The sequence below is a fragment of the Aptenodytes patagonicus genome, chromosome 3 (assembly GCF_965638725.1).
Source record: "Aptenodytes patagonicus chromosome 3, bAptPat1.pri.cur, whole genome shotgun sequence".
Lineage (NCBI taxonomy): Eukaryota > Metazoa > Chordata > Aves > Sphenisciformes > Spheniscidae > Aptenodytes > Aptenodytes patagonicus.
The window spans coordinates 55679363-55694671 of NC_134951.1; the positions used below are offsets into that span (position 1 = coordinate 55679363).

The 15309-nt window shown below is 41.2% G+C and overlaps 1 long non-coding RNA gene across 2 annotated transcripts in view; it reads right to left on the reverse strand.

The window, feature by feature from the left end:
- Positions 1–1206: 1206 nt before the first annotated feature.
- LOC143158042 (uncharacterized) overlaps positions 1207–15309 on the reverse strand; it is a 36557-nt gene continuing 22454 nt past the window's right edge. Inside the window, exons 3-4 of one of the 2 annotated variants that reach the window (XR_012994899.1) lie at positions 9969–10091; positions 8635–9717 (exon numbers count right to left, since the gene is read on the reverse strand). This is a non-coding gene — a long non-coding RNA (uncharacterized LOC143158042). Of the gene's footprint in view, positions 1678–8634; positions 9718–9968; positions 10092–15309 lie in introns of those variants that run through there. The other variant, XR_012994900.1, reaches the window with a different exon arrangement.

A 15309-nucleotide genomic window follows, 5' to 3' on the forward strand; every position in this document is an offset into this window, starting at 1 on the left:
CATTATTGAACATTTTGAGCCTTGCTCTCAATAAAACAATGAATATCACCTGAGGACACCAGGTTACATGACCCTCATGATATTGTTATGCCTTTCATTCCAGATAGAAATCTTTACTCTCTGGGTCTTTTATTTCTGTTTAATATTTTGGGTTTGTTTTTTTTTTCTTCCCTCTACCTGCATCCCAGACACAAAGTCAGGTTCATTCCTGCAGAGAAGAAACAAAGCTAAAGGTGTTCACTAGCTCTCTTTGCTGGCTTCTGCTAGCTTTTGTCAGGAACATGAGAAAGCAGAAATCCCCTATGCAAATCTTCCACTGATGGAGCCTTTGGGGTCTGTGAACCCGTTACATGAAATGCAGCACTGTCTGGTGGCAGGGTATGCCATGGCCAGCGCGAATACTACCCGCTCACACTGGCTCCTCAAGTCTCCTCTCTTTCCTGTGCTAGCTCCTGTTTGGCCCTCATGATTTCATGATTGCCAGCAAAAAAAATCAACAGTTAGTCATCTCAAACTTCACTTTCTGATGTCAGTAAAAGAAGAACCATATATAGTTATTCCCCTCGTTATTACTCATGTTGTAATGTAAATATTAATGTAATATTAGTAATGTTGAATGTAAAATGTTTCATGCTTACTTAAAAATTCATGCACTGATGCTGAATGAGGTGTTAACCTTTCATATGCTGTCTGTAAAACTTGGTCTAGTTAAAAATGTTCTTTCTGTCCTTAAATTTATTTTGAAGAATAGCTTGAGGCTTTCAAACGTAAATACTTCTGGACCCACATGTATGCTAGTTCACAGATATCCAGGCAGCTTTAAAGCAGTTGCAGGCTCAGCCTGAGATGAAAGTTTTACAGTTCATCAGGTGGAAAGCAGTGATGTCTCAGCTAAAAAGCATGTTTCTGTTCTACACATAATTAAAACGAACAGGGGCTTCACAGACCACTGGCTCCACCAACATGTTCCTTCTATCATGAGGCAGTTTTTACCTCGTGTGAGTAAGGTTTGTGAACAATCAAGAATCTCTGCACGCTCCCAAGAATATTTACTTGTGCAAATGAACCTTATCTAATCAAAAGTAATGGCATGAGCTATTAGCAGCCAGTCCCCAGTATTGAATCGTCTTTGATACAGCAAAATGAAGCAATATGTTATACAACAAAATTAAAATCTCCACAAAATAAATCCACATGGCCTTTTGGTAAATCACACTTTTTATTTTAAGAGAGCTTTGAAGGATACTTCAGCTGTGTGATGGTGTGTCCTCTTTAAACACACCTATGATCATTGTATTAGAGAAAAAAAACATGTCCTATGCATGGTTTATTTTGGGGTGGTGTGTTTAATAACAGTTTCAGTACAGCTTCCTGAGGCTTAGTGTCCCTCTCATTTCTGTTCTTCTTGCTAATCTCTGCAGAAATGACACGGACTTGGGGTACATGGTTAAGAAATGAGAACTCCTAAGTGCTTTTGTCTGTGCACACTTACACAGTTATTATCTTCCTGTAGCTTTTCTTTAAGGCATTCTGTAGCTGAAGCAGTTTTTGGCTGAAAGAAGCAATAGGGCCTGATGTATGAAAAATCTGGGTCGGGTTTATGACCCTTAGGTTCTGTGTCGCAAGTACATCAGGCCTCACAGGCTGAGCCAGGATCACACAGTAAATCTTTACCTCCTGTGAAAAAAAAAAAAGAAGTGTCAAGTGCAACTGATTCAAGAAAAAAGCATACTGCACTGGTGTTTTAGGAACTGCACTTGCTAATTAGCAATAGATCTGTCATTACTGCCGTGTTATGGCCTGTCTTTAACTGAAATAATGCTCAAAGAGGGTAAGAAGTGCTTATATTTTAAAGACTACAGATAGTCTTACACTTCCTGATCCTCTAATACTGGAAGACAGATCTTTTAACCAATGAAATACAGTTTACTATATACTTGTGACACTGCTGATGAATGACACTGCACAGATGTAACATGACAGACCAAGAAGAAAGCAGTTGTGTTTCTCCAATCCTTTTTTTTCCTTGTTTAATCTTATTGCTTCTGGTTATGATTCTTCCCAAGCCAGGATTTCTTCTGCTTTGAGCATGACACTCTTCAGACAGCTATGAATGTGGATCATATTGTGCTTGATCATGTCTAGAAAAGCGGTATGTAATTAGGACTTCATTCTTGAATTTGGTACATGAAGATCATGATGCCCTTCCTATACAGAAACCAACAGGATTGCTGTGACAGAAAGCCAGGGTAATGGAACAAAGATAAGATCTTTGATTATTATCCTGTCTTCTTAGAAGAAAACCTTCAAAAAGGTTAAGGACGGCTTTGTCTGGGCAAGGAATTCTCAGAAGAGAAATCAGTGGTCCCAAACCGCAAAGAACGTTTACCATAAAAGCAAAAAGAACATTCAGATTTCAGGGAATGAACAAATGCCTGTTACTAAGTTTATTTCAGTATAAGAGAGGCTTATCTGGTTGACCAACTATGATAAAGACCAAAACCAAAGTATGCCTTAATAGTTCTTATTTTTTCCTATCAAACCCTCTGATCCTTTGCATCCAAATTATTCAAGGTCCTGCTTTACATATTTCAAGCTAGACTCTGATCTTAGTCACATTTCTGTAAATAGGATGTAACTAGACTGTCCTTCCCCTGTAACATCTGTGGTATTGAAATCTGACTTCTTCACAAAGACTGCATTCAGAAAAGTGCCAAATACAAGTGTGATTTCATCAACTAGGAATTTCTTTTTGCTGACAGCCTTGGCCCTCACACAGGGCAGGGTTGGGCATCTTGTAAGAAGAGACACTGTTCAGTAACGGGCATGACTTCGTTTTGGGACACCTCCCCAAGCAGCCTGACACATTCCCTCAGCAAACTGTGACAGCAAACAGGATCCTCCTTCAGATATGGTCTGTGATGTGATTAAATGCCTGATGGCTTCTTTTGATCTCAGCACTGGTGGACTTAATCACAGATATCCTACCTTGTGTGGCCAAAGAATTACCACTGATGGCTCTCTAATAGAACAGTTTAGATTTCTGGTTCAAATTTATTGGCTTATAATGAATGGATTTGCTTTAGTTCTTGAGGATTTAGAGGATTTTCCTTTTGCTTTAGTCCCTGCTATTACATTTCTCTTAGCCAGAGTGATATTTTATGCTATTTAAATGGCACACTTAGATTTAACAGCCTAAGTACCATTATTATGTCTTTGCATGCCAACAACTGATATGAAGTGCTTCTTAGATTTTGTCCCCTTTTTTGTATTAGCTAGGTTTCTTCTGCATGACCTTGATAGAAAGGACCCTACTCCCTGCCAAAAGCAGAAAAAAGGATATAGCAATTGCCATGAAATACTATGGTAGTGCAGAAAGGTTAGCCAAGCTTTATTCTTTAAAAATATGTGCTTTGGGTTTTTTTTTTTTTTTTTTTTTTTTTTTTTTTTGTGGGGAAGGAGTATAATGAGCTTTGTGTTGTTATTTCTCTTGTGGTATAAATTTGTATGCATTTAACCAAAACTACTCTTCTTAAATTTTAAGCATTAACAAATAAGACCATTATCTTAGCTGTCACCAGGAATTATAAGATGACTTGCAGTACTGTACCTCAGGACTGGCTGCACAAAAAGGATTTAAGCATTAAGGTTGCTGGCAGTGTTCGGGATACCTAAATTAGGTACTGCTGTCTATGCTGCACGGAGAGGACTACACCACACTCATTGCCAGCATGATCTCTGGCACCATTTCATGGAAACCCAGCCAGGCAGGCCTCCTTTGACAGCAATCATCACCTGGGGGCTTAAAATGAGAGAAGCTGACATGAGCTGGCTTGTGGGTCAGGCTGGGAGCTATAAGTGAGCTGGACTACAGCTACTCAGTGGTGTCAAGACTGAGGCACTTCTGGGCCATTGTGGAAGCGAAAGGTTTGGTGTCTGAGGAAGGTTCATTGCAAAGGCACATATCAAATGTCTATACAAAGAATTTAGGTGCCTAAATACAGCACAAGTCCTTTCGTTAATGTAGCCAATGACTTCCACAGCCTGAGTTGCATAATCAAAAGCTGTCAAGAGAAAAATGACAGTCATAACCTCTTCCATGCTGATCCAGGACATGACGTCCTATCCATGCCCTGAGACTACCCCTGTTGGTACCCAACTTTACTCTCCGCTATTTGATTGATCCCTCTAAAATTACACTGGCAAAAAAAATGGTATAGCACAGAGTGGGACCCAGCCCTTTGCTGCTGAAAAATAAAAAAAGAGATATATCTTAGCAAAGAGATAATGAGACGACGTTGCTATGCTGGTTTTCACTGGCTCAGGATAGTTCTCTCATGTAATTGAATGTTCGGGGGAAAAGTAGTATGACTTGGGAGAGGCACGGTGCGAGTGATGTGCCACTGTTGCAGAGCCAGCTTTAGAGGTGTAACAGCAAGCTCCCAGGTGTTATGAATGTTAACATCTCTTAAGTAGGGGAATATTTTTAGATTGCTTGTGCTAGTAGGTATTTTTTAGTAGGAGTTTATGTTATTGTCTCTTCTTATTTTAGTAATGACTGTCACAGTCCCAGTGAAATCTTAGTCAGAAAATTTCCTTTCATAGTGTCACTTCAGGCTAAAATAAAATCCTTTTCCCAAACAGAGCTTTTTTTACAGCAGAATAGGTACAATGGGCTATTCAACTGAATTCTATTGACTCTGTAGATTCAAGTCTTAATGTTCCTTTTTTTATGATCTCCTCCTTTTCGTTTTAATATTGTTCTGCTTTTCCTTTTTTGTACTGTGCATATCCTATTTTGTTCCACTGAAATAATTTTGTAAGAAATCCTTCATCAGGATAATGCTGTCTATTCAGTCACCACAGGCACAGTTTTGTTCTTTGAGCTTTGGCTAGCTTATATACACACTCCTACACTTCCAGTGATTACTTCCAGTGCCAGCTGGGATACCTATTGGTGAATTCAGAGCTGATTAACTGAACAAGACAGTTGTTTCTCCAATTAACCTACTCCATGTTTCAAGAGATTTCTTTTTTTTTCATTAAGGAAACAAGAAGTGGAGGGACAGACTTTCTTTAGTCAAATTGCTCCATCCTTCTCCCCACAGGGGAAAAAAAAGTCAATCTGGTGAACAAAGAGCAATCATTGCTGGACATCTGCAGCTAATAACTGGGACACAACAGAAATTTGAGGACTGGATGCTTAACAGTTCATTGTAGGTTTTATTTGCATATACAAAGCTCCTTCCCAGCAGACTGTGAAAAAACGTTTCCTTTAGCTGGCTGTGGTGGAAACTGCTAGTTTTCTACATGGTGAACAAATGTGTTAAATAATTAATGTAACCATGAAGGTGCTCTGCTTAAATGCCAGCTTTCAAAATCAATGTACTTTTGCTTCACAGAAGGGTTTAAATCATGTAATTCACAAGGTAGGACTGTGACTGACCTCTGTGGGAATGCGCAGAAAGAAATGTTTCCATGAGCTTCCCCCCTTGCGCCCTCTCTATAGGAAGAAGTAAACAATTGCAGTCCTTGTCTTCTAACACAATGTTGACAGACAAGCTCTGGAGAAACTCGGCCAGCAGAACAAGAGGTTAACACACCCAGAGGTTCACTCCATCCCTTTGTTGGGTATTTCTACTCTCACAGCTAAGTCAGCAGAAGGGAATTTACGTCCACCCCAGAAATGTCATGGGAAGGAGAACACAAGCATGCTCAGCACCTTGCTGTAGATCCAGGGTCCTATTCAGGTGGTCTGGACAGACCATGCAGAAGCAATGCCAACTGCATGAAACTCAGTTCAGCAATTCATGAACGTTTGCGGTTGAGGCTACCAGGTGGCAACCAGCTGCATGTCTGGAAGAAAAGTAAAACACAAGCTTCTGCATTTTATGGTGGTGTTACACCCCTGGAACCCATTGAGTCCCTTCTTTACCTTAAGATGTTGCTAATGTTTCAGTTAAGTAGTAACAAAGGTACTGCAAGGTTTCATGATGATGGTAGTGGTAAAAATAGCTACTGATGTCATAGAAAGCTCTTAGCCTTTGTTGGATTTATATTGCTTTCCCCTTAGTGGAAAAGACATTGATCAGAAGCAATATGAAATAAAAGTTTTGTTTGCTAAAGAAGTATGTTGGTATTTAGTTTTAATTCATATAGCAGGCCTGAAATAGAGGATTACTGATTCTAGGCAAATGCTGACGTTTCAAAATCAGTTCTTGTTCTGATTGCAAATACAATTATTTAAAAAAAAACAACCTCTGATGACTTACATAGCTTATTTTGGTGTCAGCTCATGGCTGTTCTGTTCTGGAACATTTTTGCACCTTAAGACAGGAACCAGGGTGCCTCAGGTCTCCAGCTCCAGAAAAGCTTCCTCTGAGGGCTTGTTGCAGGGCCTTTTTAAAATGGAACATTGTGATTGTCAAGCAGGTGGCAAAAGGCAAAAGGCAATTTCTGTCTTCTTTTCTGCGGAGAAGGTAGGTAGTTCCAGTATATCTTTCAGAAGCTGGGATTCCTCAAATTCAAGTCTTCTGTCCATGTAATTCAAAACAGTGACATAATCTTGTGGTTTTTTGTATCCTAGCTGATAGCCTCAGCTGTTACTGAACAGCTTTGAGAAAAGGAGAGGAGCATTGGTCAAGCTCTTTTCTGAGGCACATCTCCCTGCAAGGGTATTCAGTGTTAGAAAGAGAGGAGGAGGGGAAGTGACTTCACAGACAGACGGTTGAGGTAAACGTGGTCTTCTGTCTCAGCTCCTGTTAACTAACAAATTTGTGCTTCGGGCTGGTAGAGCAACTCTCTTTTTTTTCCAGATATAAGGACCCATGTCTTCCACAATGCCTGCAGCAAATATACTGTCTGTTTTATTACATTAATAAGATAGTCTCCAATATTCAGGGTAGAAGTGCACACTGAGGATATATTCTATATCTTTCATCCACTGTGTTGGCTTTTAATCTCCCACCTCAGGCACATCCTCATTTCAAGATTCCTTCTCTGTCATTATCACAAAAATTCTTCACACCAGAAATGAAGTCTTCTGTGACTGAGCGTGGTGCCTCTGACATATCTGGACAGTGCAATACAATAAATGAGCTTAAGGTCTGTGTGCATTATGGGGGGGGGGGGACGCGGGGAAGGCCCTTTATACCATCTTTTGGGAGAAAACTTGCCTGCTGCAAAAATTGAGAAAACATGTCCTGAGACAGAGTGCTGCAAAATGCATTGTGATAACAAAGAATTTCAATGCAGTCAGAGATCTTATAGCTTTTCCAAGGATTTATTTAACTTTCCTTTCAGTGCAGTAGCCTGTAGTGATAACATCAGTCAAAACACGATGCTTCTCCTTTTCCACAACGTCTCCCTCCCCCTCGCACCACCTCCCCTGCTCTGGTCCAAATGGCTCAGAGAAGCAACATTAATGAATGTGGTCAATGAAGTACTAAAAGGCACTTTCCCTGCACCATAATATTAAAACCTCAGGGATGTGAGGAAATGAAAGGCGGCTGCCGTCGTCAATGATACAGGCCGGGGGTCCCTGCCGGCCAGCTGGTTTGAAGCGCAGCCTGTGCTCTGCTGCCAGCCCATCTCTGCCATGTCCCCAGGAGACAGCGCTGGGCTGAACCAGCCGGGTCGTCCATCATTAACAAGCAGGATATAATGCCTCGCCATGCCTCTCACAAGGGCAGAGAAAGAGGGAAGAGGCAGTTTAAACTTCACCAAAGCCGGGGCTGTGTCAGGAGAGGTTTAATCAGACAGCAGGCTCTCCTGATTACATATTCCAGTGTCAGCTCCCGGGCGCAGACAAGCTGATATTCTGGGCTCTCCCTGAGGTTAGTCTGGAGTCACTCAAAATATAAAATATGAATATGGAAAGCAGTAATCTTTTCCTTGCCAGATCAGAAGCATTTAAAATCGTATGCCCTGCTTGACAGTCCTTTGGACGTGGTCCTCTGTTCTGTGAAGTTATGTATTTCTGTATTTTGCCCCTGTAAATATGTAATTAATGCTACCGCTGTGGTTAGGATTCAGCAAGGTGTGTGAATCTCTGTGATAGGAAGCTAACAAGAACACAAGGGCTAAACCCTGATTTAAAAAAGGTGGTAACACAATGACCCACCAAAGCACAGCCTCTTTGGAAACCACAGGAGACTTCATCTTAAATGAAATGTTAGGGTGTGTGTGAAGCAGACTGGTTCCACTGGTGCATGAAACAGCTCCCTCATGGAAAATCATTCACTCACATCTTTAAGGGACTGGGCCTTAAATTTTCTGTCCCTTTACAAACCTCTGGAACTGAAGGTACCATTCTGCAGAGTGTTCATGAAGGGCTGGTAAGAAATTAAGTTACAATTGTATTTACACTTATTTTAAAATTAAAACTAAATTGAAATAATATTCTGCCTCCTCACTGTCCCTTATCTCCACTCGGTCTCACTGTATATCACTTGCTGCAAGAGTCCCATTGTACTGAAATAAGAGTCATATCGAGGTTAGCCTTAATATGCACAGCAACATGGTTATTGAGATAGATAACTCCAGAGATAACTTTTCCCACAGTTGTACTACTTCCTGAGATCTGCTGTGTTCCAAAGTGATGTGTTAGAAAGAAATGCGACATTTTCCCCCAGCTGTGTGACAGTCTGAGATAATTTTATTTACTTCTGCGAGAGTCCATGTGTAACACTTCACCATGCAGAGTGCTAACATTGGAAAAACCACATGGTATTTTCAAACTTTATGGACTTGAAAACAACTCAGTGCACAGAAACACATTTACAGAGATAATATGTTGTCCAGTTGGAGGTACTCAAATGCAGGCACAGCGAACATCTGCAAAATGTAGTCGTAATACTGCAATACCTTACTGAACAGCTGTGGCAGAATAAAACTGCAGGATTTATAGGCTTTATTTCTGGGCTACGATATACTTTTTCCTGAGTCTTGGGTGCACTCAACACAGAATGCTCCCATGAATGGAATTTACATACAAACTTCTAGAAATGAAAAAAATATATTAAAATGCCATTATCTTGAGTAAGTAGGGGTGGATACAGCCACCATGATTAGAGGCTGCAGGGCTCTGCAGAAATGCAGCTGTAGCCTTCCTTTTGTTTTGCATGGTGCCATGGAGGCTGCACTCTCTGCACTGAAGGACAGAGGCGGTAAAAATATACATTCATAATACCTTATCTCTATAATATTTCAGAAAATGCCCTGCGAAATTGGGCAACATGGTGCAGTAAATCTAATTTAATCAAAACAACGTGGATAATGATTGATGGTATGAGACTTCAGAGGAAATATCATTGTTCAATGGAAGTTCTTGCAGCTGAATATTGCATACAAGAATTGGTTAGAACTTTCCAGGTGAAAATCTTTCTTTGTTGGGAAAGGTTGTTCTGTGGAACCTGCTTGCAATGCTCCCCAGAAAGGACTGCCTTAATTAGCCTTGGAATGAAGTGGTGTGATCCAAAACATTTTAAAATCAGAAATTGCTGCTCTTATCTTCCCAGTTTGTATTCTGGAACATCAGAAATGTTGCATGTTTACTCTTCTTCTTCTAGATCCTAGTCATTGGCTGCCAAGTTCTTCCCTCCCAAACTGTTATTAATCTTCTTTGAGACTTCTGTAAAGGCTTTCCTCAAAAGATGACTTAGGATGGACTAAACTAAGGCTGACAAAAAGTTGGAGGATGATTTCATTATCAGGTGCCTGGGCAATAAAACAGGAGATGAAAATCAGTATTGAAACAGTCGGAGTTAGGTGCATGGGAAGAAAATGCCAGAATTTTGCATACTTAATGATTGGCTTTTTCCAGTCAGAAGAACAAGTTAGGAGTCACTGTGGACAGCTCTGTGCCAATGCCAGCTCCGTGCTCAGCACCAGCCAGAGAGGCTAACGGAAAGGTAGGAACAACTAGGGAAGGAAAAAGAAACAAACCAAAACAGAAAATGGTGTTGTACCCTCATAAAAATTGATGCATACTCTGTGCCACAAAATGTTGGCTCTGCGGCTATCCTCTTGCAGAGATCAGCAGTGGAATGGGGAGAGGTACAGGGAAGGGCAGCAGAGGAGACCAATGGCTTCTATAAGGAGAGAGAGAAATACACTAATATTTTTCAGTATGGGAAAAAATTTACCAAAGGGAAAGATGACAGCAAAAAACAACATTGTAAACTGGAAGTGATACTTACTGCTTCTCATAACAGAGCAACTAAGGGAACCAAATTAAATTACAAGACAAAAGGTCTGAGACAGACAAAAATACTTTTGACTGTCAAATTTTCAAGACTGCATAAATGCACTGTTAAAATTATTGCCACAGAATGCTGTGAAGTTAAAAAGTATAAAAATAAGAAGGCTGGACAGAGTCACAGGAGCCAACTGGTGGCTGTTGAGCATGATGGTTCAGATGCAAACTCTCCCTTAAGTTACAGGAAGATGAGACTCCCTAAATGACTACCATAAGAGAGAGTATATAAACATCAATCTGGGTTTATCTATTATTCCTTTCTTACCTTACAGAAAACAGATTATAAGACTCTTTTTATGCGATCCAGATATCTCCATTTTCACCTGTAACACACGGCAGTAATGCCTATGTAAAAAATGCCTTAAGCCATTACCGTTAGCTGTGAAAACAGACTTCCAGATGATCTGCTGCTCAATAAAGTGCCTTTGTGTGCATGGCTGTGGGTAGGGCACTTTCAGCAATGTCCTAGCTAAATATTTTTAACCTCCAATTATATATGCAAGTAACTGTGACTGGCCATGGGACCGGTGAACGTGGTCTGTGCAGCTCTGCGCTCACAAAAGCTCCATGTTCAGTAGGGATTCAGCTGCAAGCGTGGCTGGTGCCTCCTGTCTCCTGCCAGGAGCGAAGTGCTGTATGGACAGCTGGGCGAGAAGCCTTTGTTTCTGGAGTGCTGATAAGCATCTTCCATGGAAAATAGTGAGAGCTGTTATTCTTAAGAGGACTGATTATAGGAACAAGTCTTAGAAACCCACGTTACAGGAATAAAAAACTTCTTTCCACTTTTCTCCTCCTAACATCCTAGTGAATCTTAATGTCACATTCCTGTAAATTGCTCATAATAATGCGCTATTGGGAGTTATTATAATTTTACAGAAAAAAAAAAGCAGATCAAGAGCTCTTCTTGGCCTTACTGGTAGGACCATGTTCATTCAGAAAACAGATTGACTGTGCATCGTCACTGAAAAAACTAAAAATCTGAAAAAAAACCCCAATTAAAGGAAATTAGTTGCCAAGAGTTGAAGAAGTTTCTGAAGGTGGAGTATGTACCATGGTTGTTGTAGCTTTTTTTTTCGTTACTGTTTTATTTTTTTAGGAGCTTTAGAATTACAATGAAGTTATGGTAAGATATAATAAGACATTTAATCAATGCAGTAGTTCAACTTGAAATTAAATTTACCCCATGAAAACATGCTTTTCAAAATGTAGCTGAAGAAAACGAAGTAGCATTTAACCAATTTCAAAGCAATTCAGTCTGAATGTGTTGCTGTAGTGCTCCCTTGGAGTCTTAAACTGTGCTCACAGTGAATGGCCTTAAAATTACAAAAATTGATTCAGTTCAATTCACATGCTCAGAAAATTCATACAGTCAAAACTTCACTTCTCCATGCTATTTCCTATAATGAAGGGTTTTGGTCTGGAATATAGTTGTTAAAGAATAAAATAAGTTTGCATTGACTTTTTGAACACTAACAAGTACATTTCTCCTTTTGCTGTAAACACTTGGCTGTATATTGTCTAGTTAATATGTTGGATACACTTGCCCTACCTGGCAGAAATTCAGTGCACCTCTGTGTCTTGTCCTTAAACTTCGCATAAGGTTTTATCAACATAGGAAGATTAGTGAGCAGTAAGATTGGGGTTCCTTTATGATTATTATACCACTTCACCTCCCTGCGTGGGTATTTGTAGCAGATCTGAGGTATGTGCAATGCTACCCCATTGCAAAGTGGAGCTGAACTGTTTTGCACTTAGCAGACAGTACTATGTGCTCATGTTATCAGCCCATTAAGGTCTTTTGTGTAGGCTCCAGGTACAGATCTTCTTCCCTGAACACTGATTTCCATATATATGCAAACCTTAAAGCATTGAAACGAGGCACAAGAGGACAGTGTATTCAACAAAAATAATGAATGTAAAATACTGATTAGGGAATGGATGAACTCCTGCCCTCAAATCAGAGATAACACTGTTTATGTTATGCCACTACCAGTCACTACATTATGAAGTGAAAAGGAAGTTAAGAGTTACCAGGTAGGTCATAGTTTTTGACCACCAGTTTTTTTAACCATAGGGTATTTTTTTTTTTTCAAGCCAAGCAGTTCTGTGATTGCCCTGACAAAGGCAATTGTAAGGCACCTTACACCTAACTCTCAAATGCTGCTATAAGCCTGAATTACTCAGACAAAAAATTCCTGTAACAGAACTGTGTTCTACATTTCTCTAGTCTGCATCACAGCCTGTGCTGAAACGAGGATTGGGTAGAGTACTGAAATAGTCTAGGGAGCAGAAACCAGAAACCTGTAGAACTTATTCCTAATGGAAGGAATGCAGATTTACACCTAGAGCTGGTGTCTATAACACACTAGAGGGGAAATACTAAGTTTCAGTACTACTTCGGAAACCAGTTATGTGTTTTGTGTGAAGGAGACACTGGATGAAACGCTGGCTTTGAAATCAGAACCCAGGACTCCTCTTCTGTTCCATTCTGGGTATTAATGTACGACTAGGTCACGGATCCAGGATATCTCCTCCTTACTCTCTCTCTAGGTCCCTAAACCTTACATTCCTTTTTGCACAGTTACCCATCTTTCACTGGAGTGGTGGAGAAACTACCAAATAGCCAGGTGGTAAAGGTTATCTCTAGGGAGACAGAAGACATCTATTTAAATTCCTTTAGCCTCTACAAAGCTTGCATCTCAGGTTGTTCCCAATTTCTACGCATGTATTCCAGCTACTGAGCTCTGTGCAAAATGTGTCATCTTCTTCTCACCATATTTTTAAATAAAGTCAGTCCAAACCCAGTGAGTCTCAGCAGGTCTTTGCGGAGCTTTTAAGCTTGGATTCTGGTCAATGCCCCATGAAGAAGAAAGCAAGAATAGGTCCTTCTGTTTAGGTGTCCTGTAACTGGAAAATGCCAACTAATTTTAGGTGCCTCTCAGGTCAGGTTGTGGGTGAGAGAGGAGGTGTGAGCCATGCTGATGTTTAGATTGCAGTTGTGGTAAGACTGGCCATGCATATTGTTTAAAGTTTCCAGAATTTTTATTTAAAATAAAATCCCAGATGCTGAAGGAACTGAACATTTTTCATTTAGTTTTATTTTTAAGCTATAAATATGTATTTATTTGCCAAAACCAGAGAGAAATGTAAATGATATAGGAGATATGGAAGTGATAAGGAGGTGTGAAATCCTTGCAATCATGCAGAAAAGCAATACTTTAGTTGCCTGATATTACATAAATAGAAAACTAGTCAAGAAACCATTCTAATGGTGAGACATACCGGAATATGAAATAATCCTGCTAAGAAACTAATGGAAGAACCTTCCCTTGGGAGTTTTAAAAGCAATCTGAAAAAATGGTAGAAATATAATGTTAGCTATTGCACTTAACGAGGTGGGCAGACTAGGTGACCTAATTAAGTGATAAGACATGACAGGGTGTGCATTATGGTCTCATAAAGACATACTTTGGTGCCTTTAAATGTAAGACAGAGTGCACAAAGCTGTTAAACACTGAGGTGTGTCATCACTAGACTTTACAACCCTTAGATGCCCTCAAATTATGTTTCTAAAATATTCATTTCCAAAGGTAAAACATCAGCTAGTAGAAAGAAAGATATTCCCCAGATGATGCAATCACTTTTTTTTTTTTAATGCACTGTAAGATCATATCAAGGGAACTTTTCTAGACAGGGTTTATTTTACTAATTCTTGATGACAATAATAATTAACATTGTTAACAAAAGTGTGGTAGAATGCAAACATTTCATCTTTAAGGTTGAAATTGAAATGCATGTGGGAGGAAGTGCTGCTTGGGAGAGAGGACTTATAGAATCATAGAATCATAGAATCATTGAGGTTGGAAAAGACCTCTAAGATCATCGAGTCCAACCATCGACCCAACACCACCAGGCCCACTAAACCATGTCCCTAAGCGCCTCATCTACACGTCTTTTAAATACCTCCAGGGATGGGGACTCCACCACTTCCCTGGGCAGCCTGTGCCAATGTTTAACCACTCTTTCAGTAAAGACATTTTTCCTTACATCCAACCTAAACCTCCCCTGGCACAACTTGAGGCCGTTTCCTCTCGTCCTATCGCTGGTTACTTGGGAGAAGAGACTGACACCCACCTCGCTACAACCTCCTTGCAGGTAGTTGTAGAGAGCGATGAGGTCTCCCCTCAGCCTCCTTTTCTCCAGGCTGAACAGTCCCAGTTCCCTCAGCCGCTCCTCATAAGACTTGTTCTCCAGACCCCTCACCAGCCTCGTTGCCCTTCTCTGGACACGCTCCAGCACCTCGATGTCCTTCTTGTAGTGAGGGGCCCAAAACTGAACACAGTATTTGAGGTGCGGCCTCACCAGGGCCGAGTACAGGGGCACGATCACTTCCCTACTCCTGCTGGCCACACTCTTTCTGATACAGGCCAGGATGCCATTGGCCCTCTTGGCCACCTGGGCACACTGCCGGCTCATATTCAGCTGGCTGTCAACCACCACCCCCAGGTCCTTTTCTGACAGGCAGCTTTCCATCCACTCTTCCCCAAGCCTGTAGCGCTGCATGGGGTTGTTGTGGCCGAAGTGCAGGACCCGGCACTTGGCCTTGTTGAACCTCATACAGTTGGCCTCGGCCCATCGATCCAGCCTGTCCAGGTCCCTCTGCAGAGCCTTCCTACCCTCGAGCAGATCAACGGTCCCGCCCAACTTGGTGTCGTCTGCAAACTTCCTGAGGGAGCACTCGATCCCCTCATCCAGATCATCGATAAAGATATTGAACAAGACCGGCCCCAGTACTGAGCCCTGGGGAACACCGCTCGTGACCGGCCGCCAACTGGATTTAACGCCATTCACCACAACTCTCTGGGCCCGGCCGTCCAGCCAGTTTTTGACCCAGCGCAGAGTCCACCTGTCTAAGCCATGAGCCGCCAGCTTCTCGAGGAGAATGCTGTGGGAGACGGTGTCAAAGGCCTTACTGAAGTCCAGGTAGACCACATCCACAGCCTTTCCCTCATCCACTGGGCAGGTCACCTGGTCATAGAAGGAGATCAGGT